At 39.1% G+C, this 23,247-nt stretch overlaps 1 long non-coding RNA gene across 1 annotated transcript in view; it reads left to right on the top strand.

Annotated features, from left to right (window-relative positions):
- The window catches only part of LOC118765771, a 29,190-nt gene extending 15,041 nt beyond the window's left edge, over positions 1-14,149 (top strand). The window contains exon 3 of the long non-coding RNA XR_005001647.1: positions 13,923-14,149. This is a non-coding gene — a long non-coding RNA (uncharacterized LOC118765771). The remainder of the gene's footprint in view (positions 1-13,922) is intronic.
- Positions 14,150-23,247: the final 9,098 nt, after the last annotated feature.

The following is a 23,247-nucleotide window of genomic DNA, read 5'->3' as shown; positions in this document are numbered from 1 at the left end:
TAAATGCCTTGTTAAAGGGATTCAAGCCCCGGTGAGTGGTTAGAAAAGTTCATTGTGTAACTGTCTGGCTCCCTGTGTAATTCCACTTTGAAACACTTTTACAAGATATTCCTGCCATAGCCCTGGATTGACCTATGCCTTCTGAGAGAAATTTGGTGAGCACAAACTCTGTAAGTTTGTCATGTGCATGTGTAACATGTATATACGAATTGGGTGGGGTGCTGAAGTTCCTGGCTTTGGGTTAAAGAAGACACAGAGCATCAGTTAATTATGATTTTATTCAACATATTCCCCACTCAGATTCACACACTTACTGTGGTGGTCTTACAGTTTTTCTAAGCCCTGTTAAAGAACTTGGAAGGTTGGGCCTCAAACCAGGCCTTTTGCAATGCCCTGAAAGTCAGGAACTATAGTAGAAGACACTTGCCCAAGGTGCCATGCAGTGGGACTGAACCCAGAACTGATTGGGAAGCAAGCTCCTTACTACACAGCCACGTCTGCACCTACACACACACACATATATACAGTAATCCCTCAACTATCACGAGTGTTATGTTCCAAAAGCCCCCGCGGCAGGTGAAAATCTGCAAAGTAGAAAAAGTACTGTACTGTCATCATCATCATCGTCGTCGTTTAACGTCCGTTTTCCATGCTAGCATGGGTTGGACAGTTTGACTGGGGTCTGGCAAGCCAGGAGGCTGCACCAGGCTCCAGTCTGATCTGGCAGTGTTTCTACAGCTTGATGCCCTTCTTAATGTCAACCACTCCGTGAGTGTAGTGGGTGCTTTTTACGTGCTACCGGCACAGAGGCCAGAGGAGGCTGGCAAACAGCCACGATCGGTTGGTGCTTTTATGTGTCACCGACACAGACGCCAGTCACGCGGTGCTGGCATCAGCCACGTTCAGACAGTGCTTTTAACGTGCCACCGGCATGGGTATCATAACTACAATTTCCATTTGATTTTTATTTTGATGTTGGTGTTGACATACTTGACTCAATAGGTCTCCTCAAGAACAGCGGGTCACTCTACAATCCAAGGTTAGCACAGCAGGCCATCCTGCGAGCCATGAACTCACTTCATTTGTCGAGTCTTCACAGTCACAGCATATCTCAGAGGTCTCGGCATTTGTCATTTCCTCTGTGAGGCCCTACATGCCACTGGCACGGGTATCATAACTACAATATCCATACGATTTTTATTTTGATGTTGATGAACTTGACACAATAGGTCGTCCTGCAAGCCATGAACTCCATTTGTCGGGCCTTCACAGTCACTGCATATCTCAGAGATCTCGGTCTTTCATCATAGCCTCTGTGTACTGTATACTTTTTTATAATTTTTATAATTTGTATATATTTATTTTATTATAAATGCAAAATAACACCATGGAGGAATCAATGTAAGCTTAAATAATAAACTGTGATAGGTGAACTGTGAAATGGCGAGGGATTACAGCATGTGTGGCATTGATGAATGACTGTCGACCTTTGGCGTTATGTTGTGATTGAGAAAACCCATAAAGCCAAGTAAAATTGCACTCATGGCAGATACTGATGCCACACAAATGGCAACCATGCTGGTGGTATGTAAAAGCACCCATTACATTCTCTGAGTGGTTGGCATTAGGAAGGACATCCAGCTGTAAAAATCATGCCAAATCAGACTGATGTCTGGCGCAGCCTTCCAGCTTGCCAGCCCTGGTCAAACTGTCCGACCCATATCAGCATAGACAACAAACGTTAAATGATGATGATGATATACACATACACACACACACACACACACACACACACATTCACTCACTCATATACATAGACAAATGTATGTGTGTGTGTGTGTTTGTTTGTTTTATGAGTTAAGAGAATGGGCTGTCGGGTGCAGTACTATGCTTTTGAATAATGAAGTGTCGCTGCATTGAATACCAGAAGAAAATGTCTGCTGGACCCTTGGGATTATAACTAATGGTGTTATTGTAAACAAAATGCTTGATTTTAAAATTAAAAGTTTTTTGAAAATAAAGAAATAATTTTATTCTCTTGTGGCTGTTAGGGTTTATGTATGAGGGACTGGGTGCTACTTGCTTACATGATAAGGAATTGTAAGGCACAGAATCACTTGGTCAATGAACCAATTGCTAAAATTGCCAAGAAGGCTGAGGGTGTCTTGGCAGCACTCACCAAGTCCTTTGTAAGCCGCTCTCTGGCTATCTATCTGCGGTTTTATATAGCTATGGTGCGACCTCACCTGAAATAGCTGCCAAATCCCTACTGAAATTACACCCTACTGTCTTCATAGGCACATAAGATGATGTAGTCCTAGTTATACTTTGCCTTAATAAAATGAGATGGCTAACGGCTGGAACAGCTTTGGTTGTAGGTCTACTGAATCAGCCACTAATACTATTATACTGTCTGTGAGATAATGTAGTTCTGTATACGCTACATCTCAAGAAGAGTTGTGATAGTCACAGCTGGAGTGATTTTGATTATAGGTCTGCTGGATCAGGATTAAAGAACAACAATCAAATAATCCATTAATATTCTTTCTACTAATCTAACTCACATGTCAGGGTGCAAATAGCTTTCACAGATATCAACCTAATATCTCGTTTTACTCAATAGATTATTTCTAGGAAGAGGGTGAAACGAAGCATGCATATGTTAATTAAATAAACATTTAAATAAGATCATGAAATAATGCTTTATAAAAGACAGTTATTTAATTAATATCCCAAACCATTCAAATTAGTGATAAACATTTAACTTTTAACAACTTCTTTCCATTTTGTTTATGCCAGGTTTTGAAGCAAGAGCAAAGTAGGAGATTAACGGTTAAGTGGAATTGAAATTTCATTTGCTGAATCCGCTTCTAAGTTGACTCACACTGACACATTTCATTTCAATTCACTCAGAGGAATTACTAACATAAAATGATAAATGAGGAAAGAACTTCTTTTAAGGCTTTTAAAAAAGACTAATCAAATGCTATGGAATTGGCAGAACTCTAAGAACATTGAATTGGATGTCTTGTGGAATTTGTTCTAGCTCTAATGTTCTGAGTTCAAATCCTGCCATAGCCTACTTCATTGGTAGACTTAACTTGTCACCTAGTTAAACACCCCACCACACACACATACACAGTTTTTGGTGCCTTTAGTGGGTCCCACTCTGTTACAAGCATTCAGGCCTGGTTTTGAGTTTGAAAAAAACTTTCCCGTCCCTCCCACCAGCTTCTAAGCCTCCATAAATGGTCATGCACCCTGCTTTTCATCATGACTAAAAGATAAAACACACACACACACAAGAGACAACACAAAGTAGCTCTATGTAGAAGCTGCTGGAAATGGTAGTCAAATGTCCCTCAAATTACATAGTATCATTTTACAGAGAAATATGACAGTCACATTGGATAAAACAGTCATTTATCTGACTTCTAATCTTACTGAATCAATAGATACTTGGACAGAGATATCCAAAGTTGGTCTGAGAGACTAGAAATTGGAATAGTACAAAAATAATATGACTAAAACAAACAAACCAGCAAATAGCAACTCAAGGGAACCCCTACATCATTTTTAAGGCATACCAACATATCCTTAAAAAAAGAAAAACATATTAGATAATGCAGTCTTAGTTACACTGTAACTGAAAATGTAGGATGCTTATGTTTGGAATGTTTCATCATGGGGTTAAAGGCTAATCCCAGGATGAATCACAGAATTAGCCACAAGTGATCGTTACTAGTGTTGCCTTACTGGCACTTGTGCCCAGTTATCGTTACCAGCGTCGCCTTACTGGCACCTGTGCTGGTAGCATGTGTAAAAAGATTCGAGCAAGGTCATTGTCAGTACCGCCTGACTGGCCCCCATGCCGGTGGCACATAAAAAGCACCCACTACACTCTTGGAGTTGTTGGTGTTAGAAAGGGGCATCCAGCTGTAGAAACTCTGCCAGATCAAGATTGGAGTCTGGTGCAGCCATCTGGTTCGCCAGCCCTCAGTCAAAACCGTCCAACCCATGCTAGCATGGAAAGCGGATGTTAAATGATGGTGATGATAATGATGATGTATGGAAACAGTAGAGCAACATCTACTGAATGTATCAAAAATGAATGTCTTTTCCAAGTTGAATGTTGCCGTTCTGCTCTTGCATTGCTGAATGTAGCACAGGAACACAAATAAATTACTTCTACAAAATCATAAAAAATATCCTTGATTCTTTTCAATACACTGGGAGTTCAGAGGAAAACATCATAGGCTATGGTAACTTTTTCTGAAATTTGGTCTTTTACAGTCCCTCACAGAAAAACTAGGAATATTACTTAACCCAGAGCTGGGAAATAGTCTTCGCACCAAATTGTTGATTAGAAAAATGATTCTTTTACAGTAATTAATTAGTTTGTACAATATTTTGGATTTAAGGAATCATGTTTTCCCAGAAAAAAAAAAAAAAATCAGTTTACTTTAGATTCTGTATTTGTTTAGATTTTGTTCAGTTTTATGAAACTCGATTTTTTTGTTTCAATGCAGCAAGACTGAACATTGTTAACATCAGATAGAATATCAGTCTAGCAGAAAACTCATACACAACCTTTGCCACTTTCAAAAGAAAACATCATTCAGATGAAATATTAGTTTGACAGAAAACTTGTTTGATTCCTTTCGATATACATGTGTATACCAGTATTATCAGTGGGACTCCTGCTGCTTCATCACTGATGACAGAGATTTTGTATCAGGTTTATATTTTGTAACCTTCAGAGATGTGCATACCCAACTAGTTTCATCCGTCAGGTTACTCCTATTACAACAAGACTTAACAAAGGATTCACAGGCAGATGTTGATGAAAACATGGATATTAGTGTTGTTGCAATGTTTTTTAAACTGGAAAAATTTTCTAGAATCGCATTCCAACTCCTTAATAATTCATTTTCCACACTCCTCTCTGGTAACCCTGTCTCTAATTGCTTTTTTTCAATATTTTCTAAGCTAACTCTAAGGTCAATAAATTTTTGCTTCCAAATTGAGTTACTTTGAAATTCAGTCAACTGCATTTGAAAATCAATCATGTCTGTCCATGAAAACATTTGCAGGTTTAGTTCTTCTAGTTTGATAATGTCTGGGAATTTCATGAATTTTGCTGTCTCTTCCAATTCCTTTGTAAAAACCTTGTAAAAAAAAAACTGCTCAACAGTTGACTTGACAATGTTTACAAACAGTTTTTGAAGCCATTGACACTCTGTTCTGTCATTTTTTTTGAGAGATCATTGATGTACCTCTTTAGGTTTAGGAAGTATTGAAATCTCTCATTGTCCACATCCTTCTTAAAAGCTTCTAGTTTCATTTCAAAAGCCTTTATGTAACCAAATATAACATCATGTGTCTTGTCATTCAAATGTTCACAAAAATCTGCAAACACCAGTTTACAAACATACATGATGTCAGACAATTCTTGATAAGAAACATGTTTATTCAACAAGAGCTTTCTCTCATTTAAGCATTCAACAAATCGTTTCAGAACCAAACCTTGGCTAAGCCATTGAACATTGTTGTACATTTTCAGTCTTTTATACACAAATTCTACCTCATTCTGCAAGAATACAGCATAATGATGACATCACTGCTGTTGTGCACATCAAGGGAAATTTTGAATAAGTAATTGAGGCAGTTGAATTGTCAATGAATATCGGTTGCAGGGGCTGAAACCAAAACACTGGTTGGGTCTGGGAGAAGATCATTAAATAAAAGTAGGCCTAATTTGTAATGTAAAATGTATTCGAGCAATAAAAAAATCGCTATATACTATTGAGGATTCAAGAATTGGATTCAACATTAGTGCAAATGCATCACCTGTGATAGACATTGTACTTTTGTATACAGGAAGTGCTACTGTACTGATGCATGCAGTGTGAATACCTACGTCGATTATGTTACTTGGGTTGAGTGCTTCATTCAAAACACCCTACGTTTATACCCTTATATATCATCATCATCGTTTAACGTCCACTTTCCATGCTAGCATGGGTTGGACGGTTCAACTGGGGTCTGGGGAGCCCAAAGGCTGCACCAGGCCAGTCAGATCTGGCAGTGTTTCTACAGCTGGATGCCCTTCCTAACGCCAAAAAGTATATGTGTGTGTGTGTATGCTTGTATATGTGTACATTCATATTACTAACTCATTGGAAAGAGCTGAAGTTAACACAGTTTTCTTTCTGAAAGAAAGACAAATGGGGAAAAAAAAACATTTTAATCTTGTTAGGCAGTAATGGTAACACACTGGATTACTTAATAGCATAGCTTCTCTCTCTCTTTCTCTCTCTCTCTCTCTCTCTCTCTCTCTCTCTCTATATATGTATATATATATATATATATATATATATATATATAATATATATCCTACTTTTAAAAAGGCTATTGTCCTTTTTTTCTTTTATACTGATATTATACACCGACTCAGTATGAAACTCTAAACGACCTTAGCTTACTCAGTTACTGTCAATAATACTATCGTAGATCTCTCCAAAATAAGTGGAGCAAATTGGTGTCATTATTTACTTCACTTCTTTTTTTGTTTTCTAAAAACTTGTCCCAATTAATGATCTAATTTGACTGCAATCTAATGCATTTACATTTTAAACAAAATGGAAGTTGCAAATAAAACGATTGCATACATGAGAGCAAGACTACACAGTTGGATACCTGATGTACAGGCTCTAATGTTTTAATTATTATAGTTTTTAGGATGGTGAGCTGGCAGAAACGTTAGCACGCCGGGCAAAATGCTTAGCGGTGATTCATATGTCTTTACATTCTGAGTTCAAATTCTGCCAAGGTCAACTTTGCCTTTCATCTTTTCGGGTTTGATAAATTAAGTACCAGTTGCGTACTGGGGTCAATCTAATCAACTGGCCCCCTCCCCAAAAATTCCGGGCCTTGTGCCTAGAGTAGAAAATAATTATATTTATACTCTCTCTCTCCCTCTCTCTCTCTCCTCCCTCTCTCTCTCTCTCATTCTGTTGTACATTTACTATTTATATTTCAACTCGACTATAAGTAACCTACAATAAATGTAATTCACACACATTCACACCCATATATATATATATATATATATATTATATATCAGCCCCCTCCTATTTATCATAGTCCTCCAGGCAATTGTGGAGGAATTCAAGACAGGTTGCCCCTGGGAGCTCCTCTATGCTGACGACCTCGCTCTAATCGCTGAGTCACTATCAGAACTGGAGGAGAAGTTCCAGGTGTGGAAGGAGGGTTTAGAATCGAGGGGCCTTAGAGTCAACCTAGCTAAAACCAAAGTACTAATAGTAGAAAGTTAAAAAATCCACAAATATCCTCAGGAAGATGGCCCTGCTCGATCTGTAGAAAAGGTGTAGGTAGAAACTCTATAAGATGTACCCAGTGTAAGCTATGGACACATAAGAGGTGCAGCAATGTCAAAGGTAGGCTAACTGGGAAGATAGTTTTTGTATGTGGCAGATGCTCTGGAGCATTGACCTCCGAAAATCTGCAGAAAACAACTTCCGTCACTTTCCGAGGGGAAAAACTAGAAGTAGTTGATAGCTTCCGCTATCTAGGTGACCAAGTCAGTAGTGGGGGCGGGTGCGCTGAAAGTGTAACTGCTAGAATAAGAATAGCCTGGGCAAAGTTTAGGGAGCTCTTACCTCTGCTGGTGACTAAAGGCCTCTCGCTCAGAGTAAAAGGCAGACTGTATGATGCATGTGTACGAACAGCTATGCTACATGGCAGTGAAACATGGGCCGTGACTGCTGAGGACATGCGTAAGCTTGTGAGGAACGAAGCCAGTATGCTCCGATGGATGTGTAATGTCAGTGTACTTAATCGACAGAGCGTTAGTACCTTGAGAGAAATGTTGTACCTAAGAAGCATCAGTTGTGTGCAAGAGAGACGATTGCGCTGGTATGGTCATGTGGCGAGAATGGATGAAGATAGGTGTGTGAGAAAGTGTCAATCCCTAGCAGTTGAGGGAACCCGTGGAAGAGGTAGACCCAGGAAAACCTGGGACGAAGTGGTGAAGCACGACCTTCGGACGTTAGGTCTCACCATGGAAATGACTAGAGACCGAGACCTATGGAAGTATGCTGTGCGTGAGAAGACCCGGCAAGACTAGTGAAGCCATAATCCGTGGCCCCTACCTGGGACGTAGTCAGTCCACCTGTGCATACCTTCCTTCTTGTGACACTTGTGAAGACCTGTTGAGGCAAGTGAGAATCGAATCAAATCAAATCAAATCAAATCAAATCGAACCAAATCAAAATAGATGAACATCAATGGAATTTGTATCCTTGTGGTACCAGTGCCGGTGGCACATAAGAAAACCATCCGAACGTGATCGTAGCCAGTACCGCAACGACTGGCCTCCGTGCTGAGGGCACATAACAAACACCATCCGAGCGTGGCCGTCCGCCAGCCCCGTCTGGCACCTGTGTCGGTGACACATAAGAAAACACCATCCGAGCGTGGCCGTCAGCCAGCCTCGTCTGGCACCTGTGTCGGTGGCACATAAAAAAAAAACACCATCCGAGCGTGGCCGTCTGCCAGCCTCGTCTGGCACCTGTGTCGGTGGCACATAAAATCACCCACTACACTCTCGGAGTGGTTGGCGTTAGGAAGGGCATCCAGCTGTAGAAACACTGCCAGATCTGACTGGCCTGGTGCAGCCTTCGGGCTTGCCAGACCCCAGTTGAACCGTCCAACCCATGCTAGCATGGAAAGCGGACGTTAAACGATGATGATGATGATGATGATATATATATATACACACACACTCACTGTGTGTGTGTGATCAGCAACATATTTTTTAATGTCCATCTTCCATGCTGGCACAGGCTTGATAGTTTGGCAGGATCCCTTGGAGTGGGAAACTGCATCCTACTCCAGTATATGTTTTGGTATGATTCCCACAGCTGGTTGACCTTTCTAATGCCAATCATTTTACAGTGTCCTGGGTGTTATATTCATTCAATGGATCCAGCACTAGTAAGATTACCATGAAGTTCACAAGACCAAGATACCCATTGACAGAGTGGACCTATATAGTAGATAGAAATGCTAGAAGATGTAAAGTTAGAATATAAAGGAGCCAGAACAGGTTTCTTGTTATAGAAGAGATAGATGGCTGCTTACAATATACAAGAATGAGTGGTAGTGATTGGTGTGGAACTGGAAAGAAAGATAAAGATAGAGGCGATGAGGTGTTAGAGTAGGCCTTGGTGGGAGTGGAAAGAATCGGTGGGTAGAGGTTGCAAGAGACTACAGAGGGTAGTGGTCATTAGAGATGGGATAGGTGTTACAGAATTATGAACAAGGATTAAGGCAGAGAGTGGTGATTATCAAGTTGGATGGAAGGGAGGGAAAAGTAGGTACTGACTGGCTGTACAGAAGGGGTGAAGAGCAGCAGAATGGTAATGCAAAAGAAGGATGAAGAAAAGGGGGAAAATATGTTGGAAAGTACACCGGAAGAGTGTAAGTAGTGAGAGACAGTCCTAGTATGAGGTGAGAGTACAGAATATCTGATGATGGGGGAGTTGAACTGGGAGTGATTCAGTGAAGAAGAGATAATTTGCATAGAAGATGCAGTGGTGGTAAATGATGTAACAATTTGAGTAGGGAGGGACTCTGTCAAGAATGAAAGAGGGATGTCAAAGGAAGTAATTCCAGATAGTGAGAGAGCTAATTGGTATCACAGAAAAGATGATAAATTGTGTAGTTTTGCCCTCATTTAATTACAACAGCAGAATACTGCAGTTAAGAAAGTGATAGAGAGATGAAATGGTGGAGGGAAAGACTTGATAAGAAAATTGAGCAAAGGGCCCAGTTATTTGTATACTCTTTTACTTGTTTCAATCATTTGACTGTCGCCATGCTGGAGCACCACCTTTAGTCAAGCAAATCAACCCCAGGACTTATTCTTTGTAAGCCTAATACTTATTCTATCGGTCTCTTGTGCCAAACTGCTAAGTTACGGAGATGTAAACACACCAGCATCGGTTGTCAAGCAATGTTTGGGGGACAAACACAGACACACAAATATATACACACACATACACATGTATATATACATATATATGATAGGCTTCTTTCAGTTTTCGTCTACCAAATCCACTCACAAGGCTTTGGTCGGCCCGAGGCTATAGTAGAAGACACTTGCCCAAGGTGCCATGCACTGAGACTGAACCCGGAACCATGTTGTTCATAAGCAAGCTACTTACACATTATGTATCAAGAAGCTCAGTTTCATGAAGAGAGCCATGTGGATCTTCTCAAGCACCTCATATCACCTGTCATCTTAATCACCTCCCCCAATGAGATTCAAATTCCTGAGATAAGTTTTTACTACTTTGACCCACATCTTCCTTGCTCTATTGCTTCTACAACTTTCATCCACCTTAAGGGACCAGCACTTTTATACAGTTGCCCTCGGCTACATGCATCACATGACCAAACCAGCATAGAATTCTCTCTTTTGCACACTACATCTGATTCTTCTTATGCCCAATTTTTCTCTCAACACTTTTGTACTTTATGATTCATACAACCTAATGGTGTTAGCTTCATTTCTTTCTAATCTTCACGTCCTCTGCTTTCACATCTCACAACCATTTAGCACTGCTGTTCATACACACGCACCCTACAACTTGCTTACCACTCTGTTGGCAACAAAAGTTATCAACTGAGATAAAAGCTCTCTCAACATTTTTCCAGCCCCATTGTTATTCAAGAAACTTCTGTTCTTGTTCAGAATAATCTCCTCCACTGCTGTCAACTAGGAAACAGAAACTATCCACTATCTCTAGGGAGCTTCTGGGTATGCATATCTGTGTGTGTGTGTGTGTGTGTGTGTGTGTGTGTGTGTGTGAGTGTGAGTGTTTGTGTGTGCGTGTGTGTTAGTACCAACTTAAATACTTATATCAACATTGTATGCTAACTGTGAAGAAATTCACTATCATTCAAAGTGGCAAAAATGTCTGGCTTTTGTGTGATTTTTATGTTCAAAAGGGAAATTGTACTTAGACTGGAAATAGGTGAGCATTGGTAACAGAAAGAGCATTGAATCTCAGAGAATCTGCCTCAGCAAATCCTGTCTGACCCATGCTAGCATCAAAAAGTGGTCATTAAAACAATGACAATGAAAACAATATAACACATGTATTTTATTTTGCTACATGTGTGTGTGTTTCTATGTATGTATATACGTATGTATTATATATATACATACAAACACACACACATAAGAAAATAAAATGTTATATTGTTTTCATTGTCTTAATATATAACATAGATTTTATTTTGTTGTGTGTGTTTGTATATATGCATGTATATACATATATGTGTAATTAATTAGGTTACATTATTTCTTAGTAGAGATGTGTCAATAGCTCTTATAACTTGTGTTTTTAAGACAAACATTTTCTAGTAACCGTCACCAGATAATTTCATTTAAGAATCCCTTTCTGCTTATGCATCCATTGTCCTTTTACATCTCCCATTTCTCAATCCCAAATACCCATTTTGTTCTGTATAAGCTAGGTACCCTGTACCTCAGTCTCAAAGTGATCCCATCAATGTAAGAGTAGTTATATCATGAAAGAAATGTTGCTTGAGAAAGATACACCCTGCATATAAGAAAAGCCATATTAATATAACATGTTGAGAGATTATATAGGCTTAAGTGGTTCTAGTACCAAAGAGGAAAACAGAAATTGGAAAACAGAATCAGCAGAGAAGCCTAACAAACTAGTTGTGTATCATCACAGCATTTCTAGGTAATTCTCTGAATAATCTCATGAGGTTTGTGACAAATAAAATAATTGTTTAAAGCTGTGCGCTATTAATTAAAAACAGCCCCTTGTTTAATAAAATAAAGAAGTGTAATAGAATGAGCTTTTCTGGAGTAGAGGGAAGTACTTCATACGACTGTAGTTACTCCTGTCTAGCATATCTCCTTGTTTCTTGTAGTAGTTGATAATGATGCTAGTATACCAGCTAGTGTGTGACTAGGAGACTAACCCATGTCCCATTTTGTCAGACATTTTAAACACATCAGCAGTAATTCCTGATATACCAGGTCCTGTTTCAGCCTTCAGCTCCTTAATCCCTATATTCACTAAGACTGCTGTACACCTGAATGGTTGGTCTCATTGTCAGCTCTACTTGAGATAAATCCCTTTTTTACCTTGAAATTCTCCTCATCCAAAAGTTTCTCATAATAACATTTCCATGTCTCTTTTTTTCAATGTCTGTAAGAGTTAGATACCATTATCATTGTACATTCTTCTCTCTAAAGAAATCACAATTTTTTCTCATATACCCCCTTCCAATGCATAATACCTCACACACCTGCTCCTCACATCTGCAAACACTGGCAAACTTATTTTTGGTTTCTCCTCTTACTAAGTATGCCTGACACCAATCTTCTTTTCTTACAAATCCTTCGATGCCTGCTTTCTCCTAATCTTTGCAGCTCTGACTCAAAGCTATTCTGCTTCTATCTGTGGAACTATTTCACTGCCACGACACCCTATTTTTGAATGAAACTTGCAGCAGCTACATATTTGGTCTGTCACCCTCAGTAGATTTATACGCATGTGTGTGTGTGTATGTATAAAGTGTGTCTGTATGTTTATATATCTTCATCATCATCATCATCATCATCGTTTAACATCGGCTTTCCATGCTAGCATAGGTTGAACAATTTGACTGGGGACTGGTGAACCAGATGGCTGCACCAGGCTCCAGTCTGACCTGACAGAGTTTCTACAGCTAGATGCCCTTCCTAATGCCAACCACTGTAGTGGGTGCTTTTATGTGCCAGTCAGGTGGTACAGGCAACGGCCACACTCAAATGGTGTTTTTTACGTTCCACCTGCACAGGAGCCAGTCCAGCGGCACTGGTAACGATCTCGCTTGAATACTTTTTCACGTGCCAGTAAGGTGACACTTGTAACGATCACACTCGAATGGTGCTTTTTACCTGCCACCAGCACAGAAGCCACTCAGCTGCTCTGGCAACGATCACGCTCATATGGTACTCTTAGCACTCCACTAGCATGAATGCCAGTCATCAAATTTGATTTCAGTTTCAATTCCACTTGCCTCAACAGGTCTTAGCAAGCAGAGTTTAGTGTCCAATGAAGAAAAGGTATGCATAAGTGGGCTGGTTACAACCCTGGCATAGGCCACGGGTTATGGTCTCACTTGGTTTGCCAGGTCTTCTCAAGCACATCTTTCCAAAGGTCTTGGTCATCACCATGATTACATCACTGTACATAAATGCCCTCACTAAACAAGTTTTTCGAAACTTTTATTTTGTGTGTACATATTCCCCTCCCCTTATCGAAAGCTGAACTGTTATCTCCCTTATAACGATAACCAATTATCTCCCCTTATTTTTCTGCTTGTGAAGTCATTCACTCATAAATATCATCACACACAACATGGACAAAAAGTTTCTTCATAAGGAAATACGTATTCAAGTAAGTAAACCATAACATCATGAATAGCAAAAGTGAAACCAATCGATATATTAAAAATTATAGTAAAACTATGTAAAGTGTGGATATTTTCCTTTTTTAATTTGTTTTATATATATATATATATATATATTATATATATATATATATATATATATATATATGCATTTTTACGTGGCACTACCATGAGTGCTTTACGCTGCCAGAGGAAGAACTGGTCTTAACACTTCTGCTGGGGAGGAGAGGTCTTTGTGAATACAGAATGGTACCAGGCATCTCAGTCCTTTGTCATCTTGCCTGAGAGATTCAGCATTCTGAGATTCTTCTTCAGTACTTTGTCCCATGCCTTTCTGGGCCTCCTAGTTCCATGTGTTCCATTTACGTCAAGAGATTGGCACTTCTTTATGGAAGTATTAGCATCCATCTGCATCACATGACCAAACCAGTGCAGTCTTCTCTCTTGCACACAGCAACTAATTCCTCTGACGCCTGACTTCTCTCTCAAAACACTATCACTGTGTCGAACATGTACACTTACATTACATATCCAGTGGAGCATACTAACCTCATTCCTTTCTAACCTTCACACGTCCTCTCCATTCAGGACCCACATCTCACTACCATGTAGAATTGTTGTCTGTATACACATGTAGCAGAAGTAATTTACACTGTCATTATGTGTAAGATGTTTTCGTTTTGACTCATCTAGGCTTAAATACCAGGATATCAGCTCCCGAACCCTTTTCATCCGAGCAGGTCACTTGATCTTGTGAATAAACGAACCCGTTGTTTGTATTGGTCAGTTTGCAGCCATCCAATCATGGTGGCACAACAGTTCATTTGTCCTTACACAGGAAATTAATCACCAGTTCCTGGGAGCCTACTATTCTCAACTGCTCTAGGCCTTTAGCACACACCACTGACCACATGCAACTCCTCTCTGACAATGATGTACCTGACAACAGCCAGTCTCCACTTTCATCTACACCAGACGCCTGTATACATTGTTGCTGTATGAACACTACATGACCAACACACCAAAGGCTGCCTCTCCACACCACCAAACAGTACGTCAACTTTGTCTACAAGATCAGCAGTCCAGCCTAACCATGAAGTCTCTCACACATCTTTATTGTAATCTTTATTTATATTTATTTTGTTTCATGTATGGCAATCATTGTGTTTTATAACAGAGAATAAATTGTCACTTACCAGTTCATTTCATCTCAAGTCATATACCGTAAAAACCCATGTGATTTACGCACTTATTTTTCCCAAAATAGAAATAAACTTTAGCGGGTGCATAAATTACATGAGTAGAGTATTTCCAGAATTAAAAAATAAAATTTTTTTTGCAAAAAGACATACTAAACGTAAACAGGCCATCAGGGTTAGCATCACCAGTGATGTGGCCAACCTTTTCATGGTATGGTGGGACAGGAAGCTTAAAGAACGCCTGACACAGAACTCCATACTCATGAACATGTACTATTGCTAAGTCGATGATATCACCATAGTAGTAAAAGTACCCCCACAAGATGCAGGCTTAGCTGGGTGGAGGTGCTTATCTCCTCCTGGTAAACATAAGGACACAGGAAATGTGTCAAGGCTGACAGGAAGCGTTGCTGCTTCCTAGGGCTAAATAGCAGTAGTGTGATTCCCTTCATGGGACTGTTACATTAAGTTGACAGTATACAACTACTCTATTGTACCACTACTGCATATATCTCTCTGAGATATTTAGAAATGTATTATTTCTATTTTTGTAATCAGTGGATTTATTTCACTAGAATTCTTACATGTTTACAAGGGCTAGATAGGCATCTCCAACTAGCAGGCCATCTCAACTATCAGGTTCAGGGAAGTGTTTGTGTCGGTTTGTCGGATTTGCAGTTGTGCGTTGGATTTGTTGATTATTGTTGTTGAGAACTGTTGCATCGTGTTGAATTGTTGGATTTTTTGTTGGGTATGCAAGCCCAAACTTATGCGGGAGCAGCAGGCAAAGGCCTGGCTGTGAACGAATTACAGTTGGAAGAAATATTTGTCGAGAAGGAAAATTTGAGGAAATACTACGACAGCTTCAAGAAGGAAGGTGACTGTCTGAGGGTTACACCACCTGAAGATGAAGTGAAAGAAGCGGGGGGAAAAAATCATAACATACAGAACGTAGAATGTGGTCTCAAAGAGAATAGAAGTAGCAGAGGTGGAAGAGATTGAGAAATGTCTACAGGAAATTAAAGGAAGAACTACCTTCTACAATAGAGGTAGAAAATACACTACGGTAGACGTTCGTTTTGAAAATGAAGACGAAGCAAAGAGGAACGCAATGACAGTGTTGAGATTGGAAAAATGGGTTTTACTTCCTAGCTATTGGGGAAAAAGAGCAGTGATGATACGAATAAGTAAAATCCCACCGAAACTTGATACCGAAAGAATAGTAGCTGCAATAATCTACAACTGCAAAGAGAGCATGGACATTCTTAAGGTGGAAAAGTTGAAAGAAATAAACTGGTGGGGTTATGCGGTACAAGCTTCAGTCCACATAACCATGCCAGATTTGTATAACATCCCGGAGGAGTTGGTGTTCCCCGACGAGACAAGACTGAGAGTCGTGGTGGAGGGGAGACCTCCAGTGTGTTATAAATGTAAGAGCAGAGGGCACATGAAGGATGTGTGTCCTCAAAAAGAAATACAAGAGAAGACTGGAGGAAGGAATGGAGGCTTTGACAGAGGAGTTAGAAAAGAAGAATGTGGAATTGCAAGCGAAAGAGGAAATCGTGAGAACAGATAATGTGGAAAGTGGCGACGAGTTAGTGAAGGAGAAAGAAAAAGAAAGAACAGAAGAAAAAGAGGATAGAAAGCGAACATGGATGGAATCACCACCCAAAGACCAAAAAAGGAAAAAGACTAAAAAGAAGTCTGCCGACGAGACAGAGGATCGAACGCACGAAGAGAGAGATACAGCAACTAAAGTGAGTGAAGGTTCAACGTGGGAAGAAATGAAAAAATGGTCAACAAAAGTGGAAGAATATCTGAAAACATGCAAGGAAGGAGGAAGACTAAAAGGAAGAAATCTCAAAGCTGTAATGTTGTACAAAAAGGATAAAGAAATTGAGAAAAAATTAGCGATAATGAAAAATCTAACGAGAGTGAAATTGAACCCGAAGATATACAATAACCAAATAAAGGCTGCAATTGTGGATAAAGAGACGGTAAATAAATTAATAAATTTGTTTTCAAATACAGCTGTGTGCATAACGCATTACGTTCAATATGACAGTTTGCCTGGCGTTATAGAACTCGTTTACATTACTGACGAACACCCCAGATAGTACAACTGTAATTGTAAATGAAACTGCGAGCTTTGGGGGGCTCGTAAGCCATTTCATTTAATTCATTATTAATATTTCATTTCATATCATCCTTTCTGTATTTTTGTTACATGTACTGTATTGTTTTGTTATGTCCCCTCTTCATTTAGGCCATTGTGCCTATAATAAAGATATTCAACTAGCAGGCCATGCTACTCCAGACTGATGACGAGCAAAGACTCAGAAACTAGTCTCTGGATGCAGGCTTAGCTGGGTGGAGGTGCTTATCTACCCCTTGTAAACATAAGGACACAGGAAATGTGTCAAAGCAGTAGTGTGATTCCTTTCATGGGACTGTCACATTAAGCTGACAGTATACAACTACTCTATCATACCACTACTGCATATATCTGAGATATTTAGAAATGTATTATTTCTCTCTCTCTCTCTCTCTCTATATATATATATATATATATATATATATATATATATATATATACAGAGAGAGAGGTAATGGTGTCAAAATAGGCATCTATCCAAATGGGAAAATCTTCACAGCTCCCTTCATTGCCTTTTCTTTTACCAAGATTTCCAAATGTGTAATGCTTCGTTTATTTCCTTGTTTTTTTTTTTGTTTGTTTTTTTCTTGTGCTTGTCTAATTTTGCAATGAAACAAACGTTTTTATTCTGTAAATAGATGAGTGTCAATATTTCTAAACAGGTTTGTTAAAATATGTTGGGTTTTGGATATGGTGTCCATTTTAAATGCTGGATGTTAGATTAGAATTTAAATCAATATGATATCCAGAATCAATAGTTCCAACATCAGAAGTTCTTTATAGAAACTGTCCTTGAGAAAAGTATAATTTAGGCCCATTAAGTAGAATTAATTATCGGTTTTCATCTCATACCAAATTAGAAAGGTGGTAAGATTTATACATTTGACCTTATTGTAGTAGTTGAGGATTAAAACAACCTTAATTTTCTTAAAAACTATCGTTATTGTTCATCAAAAAGAAGTGGTGTAGAGGTTATTTGATTTTTTTCTATTATAAAGACTAATTTGAGGATTTAAGGTATATTTAGACTGTAAACCTAAAATTCGTGAGTAACAACCTCATACCCAGGGGCACTGAAAGTAGTCTTTATTCTGTTTTGCATGATTTTTCTGAGAAAAACCTACTTAAACACACACATACACACATACACACGCACACATGCACACACACGCACATGCACATGCATGCACAAACACTCAAATACATACACACACACACACACACATACACATCATGCTGACGTCATAGAAACAGTTACCAAAACCTACTATACAAGCTCTCATATCTCACAAAACATCCATTCAAAAATCACACAGAACACAACAGCTTGTTCCATTTCTATCACTTCGAGAAAACAACACACCACTTTCAACGTTTATTTGCAGATAGAAAGATAAATGAAAACACAGCTCCATTACAGAGACATTTCTTGAGGAAACCTCACTGTTTGGAAAGAGATCAAAGAACTGTGACTTCAGTCTTCCAGATAAATTCCTTACTGTTTGCCAACTCCCACTTGGATTATAGATAGAAAAGAACAAAAATTTTTAAATTCTATTTCAGTCTTCCCAAATATTTCATAAGCCCCAGTTCCTTCACAGAAACTTTTAAGAAACCCCTTAAGTCATGTAATAATGATTTCAAATTTTGGCCCAAAACTAGCAATTTCAGGGGAGAGAGTAAGTTGATGACATCAACCCCAGTGTCTAACTGGTACTTATTTCATCAATCCCAAAAAGTTGAAAGGCAAGTCAATCCTGGTGTTATTTGAACTCAGAACGTTAAGTTGGAAAAAATGCAGTTTAACCTTATTTTTTTTTTTGGCATGGTAATGATTCTGCCAGCTCACTGTTTTCTCAAGTCATGTAATATTGAAGCCACAAAGCATTTTCCCTTTCAATATATTGACAATCAATTCTGCTAAAATCGACTTTGCCTTTCATCCTTTCAAGGTTGATAAATTAAGTACCAGTTGCATACTGGGGTTGATCTAATTGACTGGCCCCCTCCCCCAAAACTTTGGGCCTTGTGCCTAAAGTAGAAAAGAATATATTAATAATCAAAAGCAGAACCATTAGCAATGACAGGCAAAATGCTAGTGGCATTTTGTCCATCTTTATGTTCTGAGTTCAAATCCCGCCAGGGTTGACTCTTCTTTTCAACCTTTCAGGGTCAATAAAATAAGCAAAGGTTGAACATTAGGGTTGATGTAATTAACCCTTACCCCACCACCTCCAAAATTGCTGGCCTTGTGCCGAAATTTGAAACCAATCCAATATATTGACAAACAGAAAACAAGCAGAGTTACACAAAACCTTTAAGTCTAAGTTTGGTGTTACCCAATTGCAAATACACACACATATTGTATATACCCATACACACACAGACACATGCAAACATACACAAATACACATACACATGCACTCACTGATATACACACACAAACACATCTACATTACAAATACACATGCACAGACACATACAAACACTCACACACAAACATACATATACACATACAAACACTCACACACAAACATACATATACACAAGTGAACATAGACACACACACACACACACTCTCTCTATCTGTTGTTGCAATAAGCATAAAACCCTGCAGCTCACCATTTCTCTCTCATACCATCCAACCCACGCCCGCATGGAAAGTGGACACTAAATGATGAAGATGCTGACAACAACAAAAGTGATGATGACGATAATGATGATGATGATGATGTTATGTTTATTCGTTATGAAGCAGTTGTAGGGTTCAGATCATCCTAGATTAGAACAGTTGTTGGTCAATATCTGCAGGAATAGGAGACAGACAGACAGAGACAAACAAACAGACAGAGACAGGCAAGCAGACAAAGTATTGTAGTTGATAGCAAATCTGAAGAAGAAAGAAGAGAAAAATGCTTGGTTGAAGATTTGTAAAATATGAGAGAGTGGGAGTGATAAAAAGAAGGAAAGGCAGATGTGTCCGGGGGGGTGGTGAACAGTTGCAGAAGAGACTTTTTGCAGTGGAGCTCAGGCCAATGCAGTGCAGATTGAACAAGCAGAGAGTAGCATGAGTAAATCTGTGAACTAATGGGTGAAGTGTTTGGTAAAGAAATCATTACCAATCAATTTCAGAGCAGGAATCATAAACACTAACAAAAAAGTGACATTTATGTATTTGTTTTGCAATCTTGATGTGAAAATGTGTGTTGAAACAGATTTTGTTATGCTTAGGGAGGGTCATATTTTGCCAATTAAACACACACACTATATATTTGGTTTCCATTCCAACTTTATTATTACATTTTTAGTTTCTTTGTCAAAGCTTTTTCATCATACTTCCTGTGACTTCTGTGACTCTTTATGCCATGTGTCTCCTCTTGTTCCGTTTATTCATTTTGTCTTTCTGTGATATGTAACCTTATCTCTGCATGCATTTACATCTGCTAGTGTGTGTGTGTGTGCACATATGTCTATGTGTTTGGTATGTGTATGCGGGTTTGCTTACTACACTGTACCCAAGTCTTTTATTTATTTTTTATTCATTTACTTATTTATTTTCTTTCTCATTCTGTCTTTAGTATGTGTATGGGTGTCGTATGTGTACGTATATGGGTTTATGTATTATACTGCTTGTATTTTTTCCTCATTCTGTTTTTAGTCATCAGGTTGTGTAGTATTGTAGAGTGGGGAGTGGGTGTTACTATTACCTCCTCCAAGGAAGGAGGTTATGTTTTCATCGGCGTTGGTTTGTCCGTCTGTCCGTTTATGTGCAAAATAACTCAAAAAGTTGTGAACGCAATTTGATGAAACTTGCAGGAATAGTTGGTAATGACACAAGGAACAGATGATGAAATTTTGGTAGTGATCCAGGGAATTTTATGGATTCTTGAAGGATTTTTCATTTGTTATATTTACTTTACATGAAGTATTACAATGTTACTTTCTTTGATTATCTCCCTTGAAAACATGTTCATCGTTTCCACGTAACCTATGGTGACGTTGCTGTTTCCAAAGTTTATTTTCATTTCTCTATTAGTAATTTTACTCGCATATCTATCTTAAGATGAGCTGCTTGGTGGAGGTCTGCAGAGGATGACATGACAAGCCTTGACTATTGAGATAGAATCAAAAAGCTCAGGCTTTGCTCCCTCCACCACTGCTGTGAACTCTATATCATCTGTATGATGTGGAAAATATTCCATCAACATTGCCCATCTTTACAATTGGTCCGAGGCATGGCCCCTATGCCATCCGTCCACTACTGAAATGTTTGTGTCATATCACAACACTATGACAAATATTTCACCTTAATTAGCCTTGCTCTCTTCAGCATCATACCAGATACACATAAAGGAGGAAAGTGACTTCACAGCATTGGTTTGGAAAATTGGGCGATTTTCTGCATGTGTGTATATGGGTGGAAATGAGCTGCCTGGTGGAGGTCTGAGCTCTCCGAATGCTTTACAAGTTCCTTTAATTTTGCTGTTGAGGTTCAGTCTATCCATTACTATGTGTGTGTCCTCCACAATCTGTCTGAGTGTCATGTCTGTTCTATGTGTTGATAATATCTTAGCATCTATGTTATTAACCGAGTTTCCATGTTCTAACTGAGTATGTTAGTAGAGCACTGATGAGCTTTTCTCATTGAGTTCCTGCCAGTGCTCATCTATCTGCTTACCTATGCTACATGCTGTCTCCTCAATGTTGTATGTAGTACATCTTAATATAAGGTGTACTGAAGGACCGTGCAGAAAAAGGGACAATGACATACATTGCAGTACAGTACATGGTGTAGATGAGTGGATAGGAGGTCTCAAGGAGGAGAAAAGCTCATCAGTGCTCTACCGATATGTTCAACAAGAAAATGGAGGTTCAATTAATAACAGAGATGCCAAGCTACACTAAGCTCCATCACCTCACCAGTTGTTTCTTCCAGTTTGGACAATGACTTAGAGAGTGAGTCTTGTTCAGAACTAGATGATTCTGATTGCGATGATGATATTCCAGGGAATCAAAGGTACAGACGGGCAGCAGTGGATGGCCCTGGATAACAGAATGTCATGTGGCAAGTGAGAGACAATTTCATCCAACAGCATGGGTTTACTGGTACAGCTGGCATAAAGGCAAACCCTTCAACATGAAAGTTCACCACTGTAAATCTCCAATCAGTTTTTAACAGATGAAATGTTCCAATATATAGCAGACGAAACAAATAACTCTGCTGTAAACCATCCCCAGCATGTCAGACCCAAGCATGGCAGTGATTGATTTCCAGCCACAGGGGACAAAATCAAAGTTCTGCTTGCCCTGCTGATACTGGCGGACATCATGAAGAAACCAGCCCTGGCATCATATTGGAATTGGGATCCAGCCACCGTGACACCTTTCTGTCTGGAAACCATGCCACATAATTGATTTTTGGCACTTCTCCGAAATCTATATTTCAACTCAGGTGAGAACCATGATGACAGGCTGCACAAAATACATCGTATCAGTGATGAAGTGGCTGAAAATTTCAGAACGGCATATGTCCCCACACAGGACATTTGTGCAAACAAGAGTTTGTGAAAATTCAAGGGAAGGCTCTGATTCAAACAATACAACTCAATCAAACATGTCTGCTTTGGAGTCAAGGTTTATAAAGTATGCCAGTAAACTTGCAGAACCTGTGGGTACACGTGGAATTACAAAATCTACACTGGTCAGAACAAATTGGATCTTCCAGTGCCTACTCTAGCATCAACTGATGTCATGTTGTCACTGAATGAAAATTTGTTTGACAAAAGCTACAATATTTATATGGACAACATGTTTTCCAGTCCAGACCTCTTCCTGCAGCTACAAGTATGGAGAACTAATGCCTGTGAGACTATGAGAACGCACAGGAAAAACATGCCATCCAATCTTCACAAGATAAAAGTTTTAAAGGGGGAAACTGTACTGATGCACTGATAGAGGCATTCTCACTCTAGTGTGGCATGACAAGAAGAATGTCTGCATGTTCTGCAAGCATGAAGGACACTAGGAAACAAGATGCAGACAGTAATGAAACTGAGTGTAATTGTTTCATATAATAAAGGGACGGGTGGGGTTGATTGCTCAGATCAACAACACACAAATCGGTGAGAAAATTTGTGCAATGGTACAAAAGAATTTTCTTGTATATAGTTGATATGTGTTGTGAACTCACATTTGATTTGGCAGATTCTTGGTGGTGTGGTGGGATGGATTGACATTCAGGAATCTAATGTTCCATGAAATGATAGAAGCATCAGACCAGCCACAAGTACAGATGTGAATGCCCCCATGCTGTAAACTGGTTAAAGCAGTTGATGTAAATATACACCGAACCATGCACTAAGCACT

The sequence above is a fragment of the Octopus sinensis genome, linkage group LG13 (genome assembly GCF_006345805.1).
Source record: "Octopus sinensis linkage group LG13, ASM634580v1, whole genome shotgun sequence".
Taxonomy (NCBI): Eukaryota; Metazoa; Mollusca; class Cephalopoda; order Octopoda; family Octopodidae; genus Octopus; species Octopus sinensis.
The sequence above is the reverse complement of the archived record's forward strand: the minus strand, read 5'-3'. Positions and strand labels throughout refer to the sequence as shown.